Source organism: Ovis aries, chromosome 1 (assembly GCF_016772045.2).
Source record: "Ovis aries strain OAR_USU_Benz2616 breed Rambouillet chromosome 1, ARS-UI_Ramb_v3.0, whole genome shotgun sequence".
Taxonomy (NCBI): Eukaryota; Metazoa; Chordata; class Mammalia; order Artiodactyla; family Bovidae; genus Ovis; species Ovis aries.
The window spans coordinates 147,896,735-147,915,680 of NC_056054.1; the positions used below are offsets into that span (position 1 = coordinate 147,896,735).

General features: G+C 35.2%; 1 protein-coding gene and 1 long non-coding RNA gene across 10 annotated transcripts in view; one reads left to right on the plus strand and one right to left on the minus strand.

The window, feature by feature from the left end:
• Positions 1 to 18,946, minus strand: part of ROBO1 (roundabout guidance receptor 1) — a 1,286,018-nt gene that overhangs the window by 894,874 nt on the left and 372,198 nt on the right. The window lies entirely within an intron of this gene.
• The window catches only part of LOC132659886 (uncharacterized), a 69,513-nt gene that overhangs the window by 50,310 nt on the left and 257 nt on the right, over positions 1 to 18,946 (plus strand). The gene's annotated exons all lie outside the window — the stretch shown is intronic.

Genomic DNA, 18,946 nt, shown 5'->3' on the forward strand with positions numbered 1-18,946 from the left:
AAGTAGAGATATCACTTTTCTGACAAAGGTCCATATGGTCAAAGCTATCATTTTTCCAGTATTCATGTATAGATGTGAGTAATTTCAGTTCAATTCAGTTGCTCAGTTGTGTCTGACTCTTTGAGACCTCATGGACTGCAGCATGCCATGCTTCCCTGTCCATCACCAACTCCCAGAGCTTACTCAAACTCATGTCCTTCGAATCAGTGATGCCATCCTACCATCTCATCCTCTATCGTCCCCTTCTCCTCCTGCCCTCAATCTTTCTCAGGGTCTTTTTCAATGAGTCAGTTCTTTGTATCAGGTGGCCAAATTATTGGAATTTCAGCTTCAACATCAGTCTTTCCAATGAATATTCAGGACTGATTTTCTTTAGGATGGACTGATTGGATCTCCTTGTAGTCCAAGGGACTTTTAAGAGTATTCTCCAATACCACAGTTTAAAACCATCAATACTTCAGTGCTCAGCTTCCTTTATAGTCCAACTCTCACATCCATACATAACTACTGGAAAAATCATAGCTTTGATTAGATGGATCTTTGTTGGCAAAGTAATGTCTCTGCTTTTTAATATGTTGTCTAGATTGGTCATAACTTTTCTTCCAAGGAGCAAGAGTCTTTTAATTTCATGACTGCAGTCACCACCTGCAGTGATTTTGGAGCCCCCCAAAATAAAATTTGTTTGAATTAGACATAGATGTAAGAGTTGGACCATAAAGAAGGCTGAATACTGAAGAAATGATGAGATAAAAATGTGGTGCTAGAAAAGACTCTTGTGAGCTCCTTGGACAGCAAGGAGATCAAACCAGTCAACCATAAAGGAAATCAATCCTAAATATTCATTGGAAGGACTGATGCTGAAGCTGAAACTCCAATACTTTGCCCACCTCATGCGAAGAGTTGACTCATTGGAAAAGGCCCTGATACTGGGAAAGACTGAAGATAGGAGAAGGGGATGATAGAGGATGAGATGGCTGGATGGCATCACTGACTCGATGGACATGAGTTTGGGCAAGCTCTTGGAGGTGGTGAAGCTTAGGGAGGCCTGGCATGCTGCAGTCCATGGGGCCACCAAGAGTGGACACGACTGAGTGACTGAACAACAACAATGACACACAACCACAAATAGAGGGTTATATTGACAAATAGAAGACCAGTGGGAATAGCCCTTTATAAACTGGAGTACGCAAAGTAAACCCCACTGATGTTTTGAGAAAACAGAGTTATAAAAACATTAACAGTTTGAGAAAAAAAAAAGTATTTTGAAAAATATTTTAATGTAACCCAAGCTAATGTGACTATATATGTCTATTAAATGGAAAATTAACGGGAACCTGGTATTTCTAGATAGCATTCTAGAAAGGCATAGTCAACTCTGCCTATTGCAAGTTTGAATAATTTTAAGCAATTAATGAAAATAAGAGCTTCCCTGATGGCTCAGATGGTAAAGCATCTGTCTACAATGCAGGAGACCCAGGTTCAACTCCTGGGTTGGGAAGATCCCCTGGAGAAGGTAATGGCAACTCACTACAGTATTCTTGCTTAGAGAATTCCATGGACAAAGTAGCCTGGTGGGCTACAGTCCTTGAGGTTGAAAAGTCAGACACGATTAATGCATGCAGGCAGGAAATAAAGGTAAACATAAGAGATGTTGGTCTTATGTTCATTATACTAACCCACACAATACCATTCTAAGGCAATGAATTGTTGCATTAACCTTTTTTACCTAAAGACAGAAATTTCTATTAGAGATCTTATAATGGAATTAGTTGTTCTTCTTATCACAAAAAGTTGCATTTGAAATTTATTACAATCCTCAAAAGAACTGAGTCATTCTTATTTTAATACCTAAAAATCTCCTTAACAATTCAATGAATTGCTAATGCAGTTTGGAAATTTTAGCTTATGAAAATTTCTCAATCAGGATTTCTCAATATTTCACTATATAAAGTCACTTGACATTTTATAGTAACACTGAAATGTTTTATAAAATGAGCAATAACAGCAGAAATGATTACAAGACCAGTTAAAACTATATGTTATTTTTCTCTCTCTCTCCCAAAAAAATATCAAATGTAAAAAATATTGTTCTGTGGGAATACTATTTACATTGACTTAAGGAGGCCTAGTGTGCTACAGTCAATGGTGTCATGAAGAGTCGGACATGACTGGGCCACTGAACAACAGCAACCCCAAAGTTTTCGACATGGTGGTCAATGATCAAGTAAAAGCACCCAAGAATCACAGAGGATACTTTTATTTGCCTACAGTGATGGTGGCTCAGCAGTAAAGAATTCGCCTGCCAAGCAGGAGATGCAGCTTCAGTCCCTGGGTTGGGAAGATGCCCTGTAGAAGGAAATGGCAACACACCAGTGTTCTTGCCTGGCAAATCCCACAGATAGAAGGGCCTGTGAGCTACAGTTCATGGGGTTGCAAAAAGTTAGGCATGACTTAGTGATTAAACACCATCAACAAATGAGTGTTGTATAGGATTAGACAACTGGAAATGTCAGTGTCAAGAGATGAGAGAAAACAGAAAGTTTGAAGTGTGAACTATTGGAAAACATGGAAAATTTATGAAATTTGTTTTTGTATATGATTAGAATACAATTAACAGAATAAAAAATATTGTATCTAAGGACATGATGGGTGGTAAGACAATGCTTTCAAGGAAATAAGAACAGAGGGCAGAGAGGGAGATGAATTTTAGGTAGGTCAATAGAAAGATATTTTAAAATCCAAAAATCTTAAAGACAAAACAAAGGAACATTGCCCAAAGTAGAATGCAATGCAAACACTATTCAGTTAGCCGAAAACCACTTGATATGGAGGAGAAATTTGGGGAGAATTGGGAAGCAAATTTAAAAATTAGCATAGTTCAGTTCTAAAAAATCCATTATCTTGCCAATAAATAGAGATGAGGAATTGAAAAAGAAACCTGGGACTCTTCAGAAGAGATAGAATCCTGGAAAGGATTGAAACTTCCCATGGAGTAGGTCTTAAACTAAAGGCAGTGACTGGTGCAGTGACTGGCTAAAACTTCCATAAACAAACAGCAGAAACAGAGGAGAAATGATAGGAAGGGAGTGGCAAATATTATGGGGCCATGCTTAAGTGTACTCATTATAAAGAGACCATCCTTTTATCAGGCAATCCATATGTCTAATAAACTGTTTTTAACATAATTAGCAAGAAAGGGAAGGAAAACACCAAAGTCAGCTTTGAAGGAGTAGATAAATAATTTTAGTTTAGTAGGAAGGTCACTAAAACCTGAACATCTGGATTAAGTAGAAGAACTCTGAAGAAGCTGCCATAGTTATGATAGAAATTTAATTGAATAGAAAAAAAAAAAAAACAAACCGAAAAACATGTTCGACATCTTGATCAAGACTGAATGCATCAAGACTTTACAGGGGAAAGAAATAACAGGGTAATGAATAATGACCCTGTGAATTTAGTTGTCTCAGTACCATTCCCTGGTGGCTCAGAGGGTAAAGCGTCTGCCTGCAATGCAGGAGACCCGGGTTCGATCCCTGGGTTGGGAAGATCCCCTGGTGAAGGAAATGGCAACCCACTCCAGTATTCTTGCCTGGAGAATCCCATGGGCAGAGCAGTCTGGTAGGCTACAGTCCAGGGGGTGGCAAAGAGTTGGACACGACTAAGGAACTTCATTCACTTCACTAGTACCATGTGAAGTGATTAGATAATTGGGAATACTTGATGAAGCAAGTCCAGAGAAGTTAGATGGCAAAAAAGATCTGTTAAGGTCTGTTATGATCTAGAATTTTCTTTTTAATTGGAGATATTTAAAGAGAACTTTCACATAAGGTAAATTTTCAGATTAGAAAAAGAGTGAATAGTTTGTATGTGAGGGAGAGCTAAAGATGTGTCTATATTCAACGAACAATCTCTTACTCTTTGATTTTGGTATTCAAATAAATATACATAATATGAACAAAGTTTGACAAGACACATAAGTAAACTAAGTAAAATTTAGAAAGCCACATAAACAGTCTCAATATACATTCTTGCTATTAGAGGGCTTTTTTAAAGAATTGAATAAATTAGATCAAATAATGTGAAAGAAATTATTATGTATACTTTCTATATTATATATACATAATTCTTAAAAATATGAAAAATAACTATAGAATAAAACAAGCAAAGTGCCATGTTTCTATTCATTATTCATTTTTAGTAGTATTGATAGGAACACAATTTAGTAACTTAAATATCACTCATTCTTAGTAGAAAAATGGAGTAAATTATTGCTGGACCTCCTATTCCCTATAGAAATAACATCTGTGAACACTAAGCCTATTATCAACTTCAGGATATTTGTGCACGTGTGCTAAGTTGCTTCATTCGTGTCTAACTCTCTGTGACCCTATGGGCCATAGCCCACCAGGCTCCTCTGTCCATAGGATTCTCCAGGCCAGAATATTGGTATGGGTTATCATGCTCTCATCCAGTAGATCTTCCCAACCCAGGGACTGAACCTGTGTCTCTATGCCTCCTGCATTGGCAGATGTGTTCTTGACCGCTAGTGCTACTTGGGAAGGCTGGACAGGTGCTAGTGAGTGTTAAAACAAAATAGAATACTTTAAAATTACAGGAATCACAGTTCTGATCAGTGATCTTTCTGTTGCCTTCTAATATGTATGTGCTGATAGATAAATTCTATGTTATTAGCATAGTGCATATTTTTTGATGACACAAAATGCAATCTTACCTGTATTAATTATCCCTAAAAGAAATGGAATCTGAATCAGTAGGATATCAATTTTATTTTTAATAGTTAAAAAGTATGAAACAGTAGTATTTCAGTGCCATGCACTGGATTTTAGAAGCTGAACTGTTTGAATTTTGGCATCATAGATCTCCATATACTTTCTAGAACCTCATAGGATAAAAATTTTCTCATCTTATGAGAGAGCAGATGAAAAGAAATGCATATGTAGAAATATATGAAAGGCATTTAATTTTCTCTTTCAAATAAAACATTAACTATACTCATTGTATGAAACCTAAAGATGGAAACAAAATTCTCACAGTTTCAACCACTGTTAATAACGGTTAATGTATACATATGCTATTGTTCAGTTGCTAAGTTGTGTTCAACTCTTTGCAACCCATGGACTGCAGCCCTCCAGACTCCTATGTCATCCACTATCGCCATGTCTACATATCTGCATGTAGTTGGCCTCAACTGTGTCCAGCTTTTTGCGACTCCATGGAGCCTGCTGGGCTCCTCTGTCCATGGAATTTTTCAGGCAAGAATATTGAAGTGGGTTATATCTACATATACTCCCTTCTTATCTCCATATCTCCATATAGTTCATTTCTATCTCCATATCTATATCTATCTCTTTATCTATATATCCCCTTCCAATATTTGCCTCTTGTGAGTATGTAGCTTACTACTATGCATAGGCATGTATTTCTACATTTATATAGTGGAGATTACACTAAATACAAATCTTTACTTCCTACATCTTTGGATGCATCATAATATGAGATATTCTGACATTTTAAAAAAGAGGCCCTTCATAAGTGTTGCTATATTTGCTATAGAATTCTATTTGGGGATTATCTTCTAATTTATTTAACTAAACCTCTGCCATTGGGCATAGTACCTATATCATTCATGAAAAATATTTCTGATTACAAAAAAGAAAAAAAAAAACTCTGAGAAAAGTAGACTAAAAGTCTATCTAACGAAACAGCAAATTATTCAAATTTATTGTGTAGGATGATTTCTAGTTTATAAAACATTAAAAGTATTTTGAAGCCTCTCTCTCTATTTTTCTCTGGGCTTCCCTGGTAGCTCAGATGGTAAAGAATGCAATGCAGGATATGTAAGAGATGCAGGTTCAATCCCTGGGGAAGATCCTCTGGAGAAGGGAATGGCTCCCAAACCCAGTATTCTTGCCTGGAGAATTCCATGGAGCCTGACGGGCCACATTGCATAGAGTTGCAAAGAATTGGACATGGCTGAGCAACACACACACAGACACACACACACACACGTGTGTGTTCATATATATATGTGTGTGTGTGTTTACTATAATTACTAGTCAATAAACTCCAAAGACTACAGCTAAATTTGTAGTTCAGAAACTCAACACACTGATTAGCCATTTTGCCTCAGTAAACAATACTGAAATGTTTTTAGTCAGTAACCATTTCACTATCTGGGATATTGGACAAAACTTTTTCAGGATTTTCTAGTTCTGGAGAAATATTTGAAAAGGCTCAGTACTTTGAACAGGAAGATTCACTAAGTAAACTTTAATAAGTGATCAGATCCATCCTATTAAATAAGATCTTTACTTATTCAAGAAACAAAAGTTAGCAACTTCATCTTATACTCAAAACAAGCAGTCAAACAAAAAGTCAATCAGATAGGCAGACAATTAATCATGACTTATGTAACTGGTAAGTCTGAAAAATTGTGCTCCTGAATATTTAACGAAAAAATACCAATCATTCAGAGACTATGGAAGCCTAATGCCAGCCACATGATGACGATTAAACTTTAACAAGGGTTCTCTTTTTACATCCCATCTCTACCACTTTTAAGCAATGTGTCTTTAGATTATGTAACCTAACCCCTTTATGCCTCTTATTGTTCATCTTTAAAATGCAGAAATCCTCCTGGGCTAACTGAAACTTTTAAATGAATGAAAATAAAGTATTTACAACAGGGCCTGGTCCAGAATGAGCACTTACAGAGTTCAAAGTGTGTGTGTCTGTATATAGAGACAGACAGACACACAAACACACAAAACTGGAAAACTGAAAGCAAAATGAATTATTCTAAAACTATTCATATTTCAGTATATAATGCTTGGGCATATATTGCTATAAAGAAATAGTCAAATGTTTGCATCTCTGTGTAGAAGCACTGTGAACACGACGGCCTTAGGATGTAGCCTGATACAGGTTATCACTGATTCCAATTTTAAAAAAAGTGATACCTCGGTCTGCAATGTGATCCGAGTAAAATGAAGGACAATTTTACCTTCTTTTACAAGGTAGTTGCATAGTAAGAATTACTCTGGAAAACAGAACTAGCTTCTAAGCTCAAATAGTTAGATTTTTTTTTTTTTACATGAGTTCTCAATGGGATATTTGAAAGGACTGCAAAACATGCAGCATTTCAGGTTTCTACCCAGTGAATGCTAGTGGCAGTGCTACTTCAATAATTACAACAACCAAAACCCTCTACAGAATTCTGAAGTCTGCTGAAGAGCAGTGATCCTCATTTTTCACTTTTTGCTGACAGCCCTAAGGAGCCTTTTAGATATTTTTATTCTAACGGTATCCTCAATGAAAGTTTGATAGCACAGATACACAGATGTAACAGCTTTGCACATATAAAAGTACATTTTCCACCTCACCCCCATGATCAAACTTTCTCCCATTTGGGGATGAAACCAAGAATGCCTGTCTTAGGAGGACTAGACCACCCTCATTGAGAATCACAGAGAAAGAACAGTTCCTGGTGCCAGAACTGTGTCAGGCCTGCCCTCTGGTGTCCTCTGATCAGTAACATATCGCCATGTTGTGGCTGTGGGCATCAGAAAGTTCTCTAAAACAGAAGTAGATAGAGAAATATGAGATGCTATCAGTTTGAATATATATATAACCAGAGAGTACTACTATAAACGTGTTAGATCATTTTCACTCTTGAGCTCAAACTCCTCCCGTGACTTCCCATTTCATTTAGATTAACATCTCGAACCCTTACATTGGTTTACAATGATCCACACGATCTGTCCCCACTTCAACCTCCTTCTGACTTCTGGGCACACTGACTTCTAGGCTTGCTCCTGTGAACAAGCCAAGCATACTCGTCATAACCAAAGCTTTGCATTTACTCTTCCTTCTTTTTGGAACACTTTACCTTTGGATGGGAGCATGGCTCACTCATTCACTTCTTTCAGGTCTGTTAATTTGTTCAGTGAGTGACTATGTAGTGATTAATTATATATTTTGAAATCACAGGTGATTAGGCACATTCTGGCATGTACATGTTGACTTATGGGGACTGCCAGAATACTTCAAATTACTTATAAACTGAAAATGACCACATATATAGCACTCTATAAAACTTGCCTTAAAAACATCAAGATTGTTTTTAATAGGAGAAAAATCTGATGCTTTCAGTTGACAGGAGAGCCTGGCTCCTTGCATTGAGCATAAATGAAAGGTGTTTCATATTTTTCCACCTGTAGACATTTTTTTTTTCTCTTTAGGTAACACTACACGAACATGACTATGAAACACACTGACATTGTCTTTTGCTCTGAAAATTGTGACAGATTTTTACAGATGTTTTCCAAAAGTAATCCCGACAGGACATTAAAGACCTGAGTTGCTGATTCCATCACACAGGATTCTTGTGTACTCAAGTAGAACTCATAATCCTTAGGTTTATTAGGTGCACATTTGCCCCTGGTTTTATACTTAATTACTTATTCAGAAAAGCTTGCTGTGTGTGGATCAGTTCTCCAGATTATGTCACTAAGTGTAAATTTATCTCAGAATGTGGTAAATGTGAGTTCTCAGCCAATCTTTTAAATTAGAAAAATATTGCCATCAGTTATAGTAAATTCAACATTTTGCATTATTTCCTGGACATAAAAGCCAAAATCTTAAAATATTTTTCCAGATTTTTCTATCAGTTTCCTGGGTCACTCTATAAGAAATGTACCCATAACAGCCCCACAACACACACACACACACACACATATACACACACAGACAACAACTGCGTGCTTAGGAAATGATGATATCAGGGAATATATGTTCTAATTGCATTATTTTTGGTAGAAATCTGGCAAAATGTTGTATATGAATCCCTAAAACTAGGGACCCACCACATTTCAGATCTTTTCTATGTGAGAAGATTTTTTACTTCCTTTCCCCTCGACATATTCAAAATTTGTACTTCTACTTTGAACATTTCAAGTTACAACTCTAAAGACAACCTTTCATAATAATAAAATTCAGTTCTTTTCTCCATCTAAGTATTAATAACATAAGTTTTACAAATGAGAACTTGATTTTATAGCATTTATAATTGAATATCATTATGTCATTTTATGGGGCTTCCCTAGTGGCTCAGTGGTAAAGAATCTGCCTGCCAATGCAGGAGACATGGGTTCAGTCCCTGATCTGGTAAGATCCCACCTGCCACGGAGCAACTGAGCCTGTGCTCTAGAGGCCATGAGCTGTAACCACGGAGTCCACGTGCCACAGCCACTAAGCCCATCACTCTGGAGCCCATGCTCTGCAACAGAAGGCGCTGCAATGAGCAGCTTGAGCCCAGCAACTTGAGAGCAGCCTCCGCTTGCTGCAACCACAGAAAAGCCTGTGCAGCAATGAAGGCCCAGCACAGCCATAAATAAATAAATAAAATTATTTAAAAAATGTGAATTTGATCTGCTTTCTTCATCATCAGAAGTGTTTAATAATAGGGGAGGAAAAACTAAGTCCTTTGGAACATGGCTAATAATGCATACACAGTTTTAGACAATGAAGAGAAATGGCAACCCACTTCAGTATTGCCTGGAAAATCCCCTGGACAGAGAAGCCTGGCAGGTTTCAGTCCATGGGGTTGCCAAGAGTAGGACATGACTTAGCAACTAAAGCACTAAAATTTGCAACATTATATTAAGTTCCTGAAAGCATTTAATGTATGTTAAATACTCATACACATTCAATGTATGCTTGCAAAGTGTAGCCCTGTCATGAATGAAAGAATGATCAGCGAAGTCAATATATTTTAACAATGTCAGAAAAAGGAGAAGGGTAAGAAATATGGCACTTTGCAAATAAAACCAAGTGATCCTCAATCGTTTCTAGCCCAACAGATGAAAATATATGATATGTCAGTAAAAAAAAAGTGAATTCTTGGCAAAAGACAGAGTATTCTGATTTCTCTCATTTCCTTTAAGAGGTAATCCTGGCATCATTTATGGGTACCCTAAGTGCTCTTTCAAATAAGTTTTCTGAAAGATATAATCATAGTTATCTGAATGTTTTATATACATATTATATCATCTAGATATATATGTATTATATATACATATATGTGTGTGTATGCATGAATATGCATACGTGTAGAGGACACATTTGTTTGATTTTGAATTCATATTTGTTAAACACATTTGACTCTCTTTTTCATTTTATAATTATTTGATATATGATCTATTATTTATGGTGTGTTTAATTTTTGAGGGTATAAATCTCAACATACAAGATAATTTTCTTTCTCAGCACCTACACATATAAATTTACAATAGATTCAGAAAAAGTATACACAAGTAAGATTAGATTTGCATCTCAATTTTTTCAGTCTGGAGAGATATTTTAATTCCATTAGAAATATATTCTCCAGTTTTTTGTTTTAAAAAGTTGCTAACATATCTCTTAATATTGCAGACCATAATAGACATATATCAGCATTCCTTCACTGTCATTGTTTCATTTTCTTAATGTATACAGTGATCTGGGCTCTATACCAAGCAAGTAATATGATCTCAGGAAAGAGCTTTCCTCCTCTTGGTGAGATTCCAGAGAAGTATGTGCAGTAAACAGTAAAAAAGGAATTTTGAGGGGAAGAAAAATGTAATAATCCCAATTGTTGTTACTTTCAGTTGCTACACTGCATCTGACTCTTTTGCGACCCCAAGGACTATAGCCTTCCAGGCTTCTCTGTTCATGGGATTTCCCAGAATCCTGGAGTGGGTTGCCACTTTCCTTCTCCAAGGGGATCTTCATGAACCAGGGATCAAAACTGTGTATTCTGCTTTGCAGGCAGATTCTTTACCAGTGAGCCATCAGGAAAGCCCAATAGTCACAATACCAATATTAATAATCATTACAACACTGTAATAGGAATCAGTATTTGAATATCTGTGTACCCAAACTTTATGATCAGTGTGGTAAATCTTCACAATTTGTGACGGGGGGTGGGGTGGGGTGGAATGTTATCCCCACTTAACAAATAAAAACAGAGACCTAGAGAGATTATGTCAGCTCTCACAACACACATGTAGGTTGAAAGAATGGATTAGGATCTTGGTATGTCTGTTTCTAGGCATAATCTGTCTACTCTTATAACTCTGTATATAATGATTTTGAAACATATTGGAGACTTCTTAATGGTTCTCCCTAAAATTAAATTTGGGGTTGGACAGAATATCATTTACTCTAAATTTGCATTACATTTCATAAGGAAATTACTTTGATGATTATTTTCATGATGGCTTCATTTATTAAGAAAGAAATTTCCTTGGCAGTGACTGATGAAATTTCTGGCAGAACTCATGACCTTCTTGCCTATAAATTTTGTTCAGGTTACAGTGCTACTCTATAATATTTAGCCATTGAATGCTTCAGATTAATGTCTTCAAAATGTCTTCAAATTATCACTCATTCTCCCTGAGTCCATTTCTCAACTGTACAGTCCTACATCACAAAAAAACCCATTCCTGCCCTCTGTTTCTTTTTCACTGTGATTAGAAAATGTAACAAAGCTAGAAATTTTAATGCTAGAAATTTTGTGGATTTCTTTCTTCATGGTAAAAATGAGAGATGAATCAAGACTGCACTACTTTTGAACCTGCTCAGCATTTTATTACATTATTTAAACACATCAAACTGACACATAGTGTGAGAATCTTAATGGTGAGAGTGTTAAACAGATTCATAGAAGAGAAAGTGGCTACTTTGGCAGGGATTTTGAACCAGTTAGAGCTGTAATATATTCATTACCACATTTCCTTGGGCACGCTGTTCTACTTCATCACACTGTCCAAAACTAACTGAGTTCTAGCACACACACAAAATTTAACACTTCTGTAACCTAAGAACAATTTCAAATGACAAACAATAGGTCATTTCTAAGGAGGATTAGTGAACAGTAAAGTCTTGAACTTGTCTCTTTTCAAAATAGCAAGCTTACAAAGACATTATATTCTTAGGTGTGTTTTTACTATACCCTTGGGCTAAATTTTTTTGAGTTTAAATGTCTAATTTAAAATCAAAGTCAATTGGAAAATAGTAGTCAACTGACAATAAGCTGCATAGCCAAATTTGTTGGCTCACATCTACACCATAAAATGAGAAAAATAAAATTTTATAGACTCCTTATTTCTCAGGGTCCTTCAAATTTATAAATAGATTTATTAGAACAAAATTATTATATTGGAAATTGCTATAGATGAGATAGTTAAAACAATTGTGCTGGGATAATTTAGTGTCAATTCTCTGTGGCAAAAGCCAGGATGAATGTTGGATTTACCAAACCTGAGGTTATAGACATTGATCTTGTGCATCCTCTCAGATTACACACTGTTTTATAATCCCTGTTCACATTTGATTTATATCATCTTTATCAAAATGGAACATAAGTTGTCATTTCTTTAATTATTTTCAAATTCTGCTATCATGGAATTTTAACCTTTCAATATGGAATGGTTTGAGAAAGGATTACCTGGGCAATTGCTTTTCTATTCATGTGTGTGTGACAGCTGAGTTCAGCTGTTTCCTTAAGCATCCATGGAACAGCTGAGCGCTTTCTCCTGCTCCCCAGATTTGAGACTAAGGGAACTTGAAGCAACAAAGTTACACTGGAATGTATATGATCAAGGAATTTACTTTCTCTTCATTTGCTACAGCTTCAAGTTATTGACCTTTGTGACACATATATAAGCAAAGTCATCTTCTATAACTCCTATCCTCCCTACCTGTGGCTGTACATATTGGCACAATTACCATAACTGTGTGTTACAGGCTCAGTGCAATATGAAACACAAAATGGGAAGTCTCCAAAGTGATGTTTCAATCTTTTAAAAGTAACTAATTGTAGAGTTCTTATCTGTTCCATGATGTTTATATTTATCCTCAGACAACAGACCTAGAGATCTGGAGATACAGAAAGGAAACAAAGTTAATTTTATGTCTTTGCTCTAGAGTTCCTTAGGAGTAGACAAAATGATTTTGTGTCAGCAAGTAAAAAGCTCATATTCTGCCATCAGTTGAACTTGGTTTTCTGAACACTCAAATACTGATTGAATAGGAAGGGGCCAGGAAGAACAGGCCTGTGCTGTTGAAAAATTATTTAATTATCTGCTAAGCATACCTTTACCATAACCATTTAATAACAGTAGAATACACAAAAATATTGGCCTTTTAAATATATTATTTTAATAAATGTTAAATGGCTTTAACTCAAAAGCATATTGCAGAAACAAAGTGACAAAATAAATGTGAAAGTGTTAGTCACTCAGTCATGTCCAACCCTTTATGACCCCATAGGCTAAAGCCCCACAGCGCCTCTGTCCATGGAATTCTCCAGGCAAGAATACTGAAGTGGGTAGCCATTCTCTTCTCGAGGGTATCTGCCCAAATCAGGGACTGAACCTGGGTTTTCTGCATTGCAGGTAGATTCTTTACCATCTGAGCCACCAGGGAGACCTCAACAAAATAAATGTATATGGGTGTTCAATTCATTTTTTTTCAGTTCTTTTCTTGCTGAACTATTAAAAAGTCTCTCTGTGCCTTTCTTGTATTAAGAAGTGGTAGTTTAAATATTATAATTATTCTTCATCACTGAGTTGAATAGAAAGTCCCTAAATTTTCCCACTAAAATTAGGGTCATTTATTTCAGCTATAATTTACAAAGAATAGTGAAAGGGAACACATTAGTTCTTCCAAAAATATCACACTACAAACGATTGTAGACATGCAACACTACATTTTTCTCCATAAAATGAAATGTGGTACACTTCCCAGAGTTCCATTATGACATACTATATATCTTTAAAGTATCATGATATAAAGATAATTCTCTTGGGTTCCATGAACTTTACTAATGTAATGCATGAAATCTCCACCTTCTGACTGTATATGGTAACTCAGATGGTGGCAGAAAGGAAAACTTCCTCTACAAGGGAATACTGTCAATTATATGTTATGACATCCGGTTCTATGTTTTTATCATCGAGGAAGCACATTATGCTCTTTCTCTGATAGAGCTCAATCATCCTGGGGCTGCTCACTGGCAAATACTATCAGTTTCTCATGTTTCCAAATGTCTTCTTTATATTGTCAACTTCAGGTTGTGCTTTAGTGAATCTTTAATATCAGTCATTCTCTAGGGGTAACTCACTACCTTTACTTTAGCTCAACATAAATCTATTGATTTTTGGTACCAAACGTATCCTCTACTCAGTATTTTAAGACTATGTTCCAATTGCCTACAAAAAAAGGAACAAGAAATACTAAAATCTCTTTCCTCAGTAATTTTATATTATGGATTTATTCAGTAATTTTATATTATAGTTTAAAGTTGTATATTGCTGTAACTGAATGAACATGCTTAGTCCTTTTTCAAGAAGTATTTCTCAAAAATTTACAAATAAATAATTGAGAAAGAGAAGAGATACAGAATACACATTGTTAAACATTGTTTTTCAAAAAAACTTATAAGCTTATTTAAATGTCTTATAGTTTTACGAAACTAGTTGTTTGAAAGAAGAGTTAAAAATTCGGTCACAGTATTCAGCTCTTGGGGAATTGTGTAGCGTATACTGTCAATAAAGTGGTGAAGATAAAACATAAAATTGCAGAAAGAGCAATAGCAGCTAAGTTGCTTTTAAAGCTTTTAAAATTTTAACTTAAGTGACTTCAGGGTATCTCTGAAGAAATCTGCCCTCAATAATTCTAATAGTATAACATTTTCTACAAGAAACAGTTGTCCTGGGGTCGGTGACCAAAGTAAAGAAGCAAATGTTTAAAAATAACTGTAGACAGTTCATTTTAAAATGTGATGGGAAGTTAAAAATAACATATCAAGATAAGAAATAAACCATGGTATACTTATGGACAGATTTTTTTCTCTCTCCAGAGGATAGAAGCTTTGGCAATCTTAAAGTAACTCTACAAACTAGAGAATTATTTTTTCTTTTCTTTATAAAAAATCTTTTAAATTAATCCAAAGCATCAGATTTATATTATGCTGCGTCTATGACCCAGTCTTTACCTTGGATGATATGGCTGGCTTAAAAAAAATAGTTTTTTATTTTAAAATAAACATTAAGTCTAAAAAATATTTTTTAAAGTAGAGGTTAAATATAATCACAATATCTAATGAAAAACTTCTAATTTGGAGCATTTCCTTTTAATTTAATTTATCTTCACACATTATGCAATCATTGGATAAATATATTTCCTTGATTCTTCACAAAAGCAAGGGAAAGAAACAATAACAAGATAGAATTCTAGCCTTCTTGGAATTTATATTCTATTGGTGGAGAAATAAATATATAGAAATAATTTATATGAGATAAAGTTAGTTAAAGGTAAGTGCTATTAAAAAAAAAAACTAGGTGATTGAGAGCTACATGGCATGCAGTTCTTCATCTGGGAAGTTTCTTGTGAGTTCTTTTTTTGAGTCATAATGTATATAACTATTTTTTGTACAGCCTTTTCACCAAATGTTTCATCTTAAGCATTTTCTAAGTTGCTATTTTTTAAAACTTACTTTTAATGTTTGAAAATGATTACATTTCTCAGCGTCTACTCTACTTATCTTTCCATATTTTACATTTATACATTTTTGTAATATCTAATATTTTGAAAGATTTCTTTGTACATAAATACTTTTGTCAAAGAATAAGGTCAAATTCAGTAATTTTAAATATTCCAAAGAACTTACATAAATGATATATTAATTTACTCTCAAATTTTTGAAGAATCCATTTATTTAAGTGAATAATCACTGAGTCTTTCCAATGTGTCAGGAACTCTACTGAAAGCTGAAAATGATACAAAGAGCTTCTTCCTTGAGTTCACAATTTCAAGAAATAGACAAACTTATAAACAGATTTAAAAACTAAATAAATACCAAAATTATCAAATTCTAGTTATGAGTTAGTAGTATTATCAAATAATACTAAAATTATCAAATTCTAATTACTTAAAAAAATATAAAATGAAGTGAAAGTTGCTCAGTCCTGTCAGACTCTTCGTGACTCCATAGACTATACCGTCCATGGAATTCTCCAGGCCAGAATACTGGAGTGGGTAGCCTTTCCCTTCTCCAGGGGATCTTCCCAACCCAGAGATTGCACCCAGGTCTCTATTTTTGCAGGCAGATTCTTTACAAGCTGAACCACAAGGGAACCACCCCCAGCCACCCCACCCCAACCCCCACCCCCACACAAACAACAACAAAATTGCAAGCAATGAGAAAAAATTGTAAGCAACAGAAACACTTAAGTGCATTTTAAGTCTCTCAAAAAAACATATGCATTCTATTTTGAAGTAGGAGATAATCTTTAACAATCTCTAAAATCTGTTTAGTTTTTAGAAGTCTATGAATAGAAAGTGGCCAAAAATTAAAAAGATGAGTACAATGTCCGATATACACAACACAAAATATAAATTTCCTTAGACTTGAAGATCCATGCCCAAATCTGTGCCTTGACATTCTTTGAAAGTTAGAAACTCTGAGATTTCTTACTTTGACTTTTATCACTGCCATTTTAAATTTATTATATAACTCTCACCTAATTAGGAAGTTGAGTATGCCTCTAAATATATTCACAGATTCTCCCAATGGATGCATATTAAGTTGATTATGAGCTTTCTGTCACAATTTAGTCATTATTGGGAGTCAATTGATCTGTAAATCAACAGGAATTGTCTTTGTTGAGAAATTCTCAGTAGATTGCCTCTGCTCTTCTTACCCAAACTCTTCAACACAAGGGTATGCTTGGATCACTCAGTTTTGTGTTTCTTGAGGGCTTATTTGAAAAGAAAAGGTTAAAGCATGAGTTTGAGATGTTGAATTGCCCTCCTGCCTCTTCCATGTTCTTTTGGGCATTGACGATCACCACGGTAATCATAATACAGGGAATCACAGTTCCATCACCTCTTGAGAAGTCAAGTAATTTTAAAACAGAAAACTGTGCCTCTACATTAGGACAATTGGTTTATCAAATTCCACCCATTTTCTCCAACCCATCTCCGTCCCCCAATTTTTCTAAGCATTATTTTCTTAAAAAATATATATTTTTGAAACTTTGAACCGTACTGTACTAATGTTATTCTAAAGATATTTATTTACATCCACATAGAACAAAGACATTGGGATTGTCTACATGAAGGAAGTAACATTTCAAATATTCTCAAAAGGTTTCATTTTGAGGTTATTGTTTTAAAATTGACCCAAAGTTGACTTAGCAACTGGGATTCCCCACAGTCAGACTGTGCTCTGAGGGAGCTTTGTGCTGTGGAAAGAACACAGAATTAGAAGTCTAAACGTGGTCTAGAGAGTTGTGTCCATAACTTAACCAAGTGAATATTCTGGAGAAAATAATTTAACTTTTTGGTTTATATAGGTTTCTTTTTCTTTTAACAGGAGTAGTCATATCTATCCTAGCTAATGGTGAGATTACTGTAGATACATTTTCATATAATGGACATGAAAAGTAAGGCTAGATATAAGGTTATAAAAATTATAACAAATATTGTGAGTTAGACTGATTATATTTAAGCCCAAAGTGTGGAATGAGATTGCTGACTCTTGGACTTTGAGGATGAATGAATTTCTCTTCATATTCTCTACTGGGGATGCAAAATTTAGATTTCATGGTGCCACCTTGGAACAGTGAGGGTGAACATCAAGACAATCTTCAGGTCCAGAAAAGAAATGGTCAGTAAAATCAATCACATTATTTGTGAAATGTATGATTATCAGATGTATATGTATGTCATTTCTGAATCATGAGAAGAAAAAAAAGAGATTAAAAGAAAAATAAAGGAAAAAGAGAAAGGAAGATAAAAGGCCAGCAATAATTGATTACTGAGAAATTCAACTGGAAGCTGAACAAATTGAATCTATAACTTTTTCAGCTTACCTGGCTTACAGTCCCCATTGATCTATCCATTAGAGCACTCAATGTGAGTAAAACAAAACTGTAAATCGGCCAATGGCATGATTAAAGCAAAAGCCATAAGCTCAGCAATTAACTCTAAGGTTACTTGAATCTTCTCAATTGTACTTTCAGTAAAATAGGTTCATTGGTACACTTCCTCTGAGCATTCAACGATAAATATTCCCCTTCTCCAAGCAGATTCCTTGGTGTACTTCTATATTCTTTTTTGAAGAGAGATATAGAGAAGAGGAACACATCTATCTCTATCTTGGAGAAGAGCAATATAGCTACATCTAAGCTTTCTACACACACACACACACACACACACATACACACACACACACACAACCAGTGGGACACTTCCACCTACAGTGGCCCATTGGAGGGTAAAAGTAGAAGAGCCAGTGGCTCAGTCTGGCCAAGTAACTCAGAGAGAAACAAATGTCAAATCCATTTCCTTCTCCTGTGATAATACTAGAAATGGATTCAGCTCTAAAACTAAAATAGTAGTTTAAATACTATGTGGCTTAAATACATAGACACATTTAGTTACTGAAATTGGAGGTCTTGCATTTCCATAGAGAGAAAATAAAGAGGTTAATGACCCTAGAGTAATATATTTATCAACCCACAATTCCCAGTTATAAAGCATAAACTCAAGTTATTCAAATCAAAGCACCTATGACATTTGCTGTTTCTAAGTTTCCTTTCTTATTACCCACAGAACAAAATGCTTACATGTAGGAGATCGTATTACATAGCTAGCATTGGAATATCTACAAATGTGAGCGACATGTTTGAACTTTATATAGAAGAGCTAAAGTTAACTTACATATTCAGCGTTTGGATCTATCTGTTCAAAGTCTCTACAGTCTCAGGAACTGTAAGAGTTAATTAGAAAAGCCAAGCAAAAGTCTTGCAATGAAATCCAGAACAATATTGCAGATGTGTGGAGCCTACAGAAGGTGGAGCCCATTTATTCTGCATGC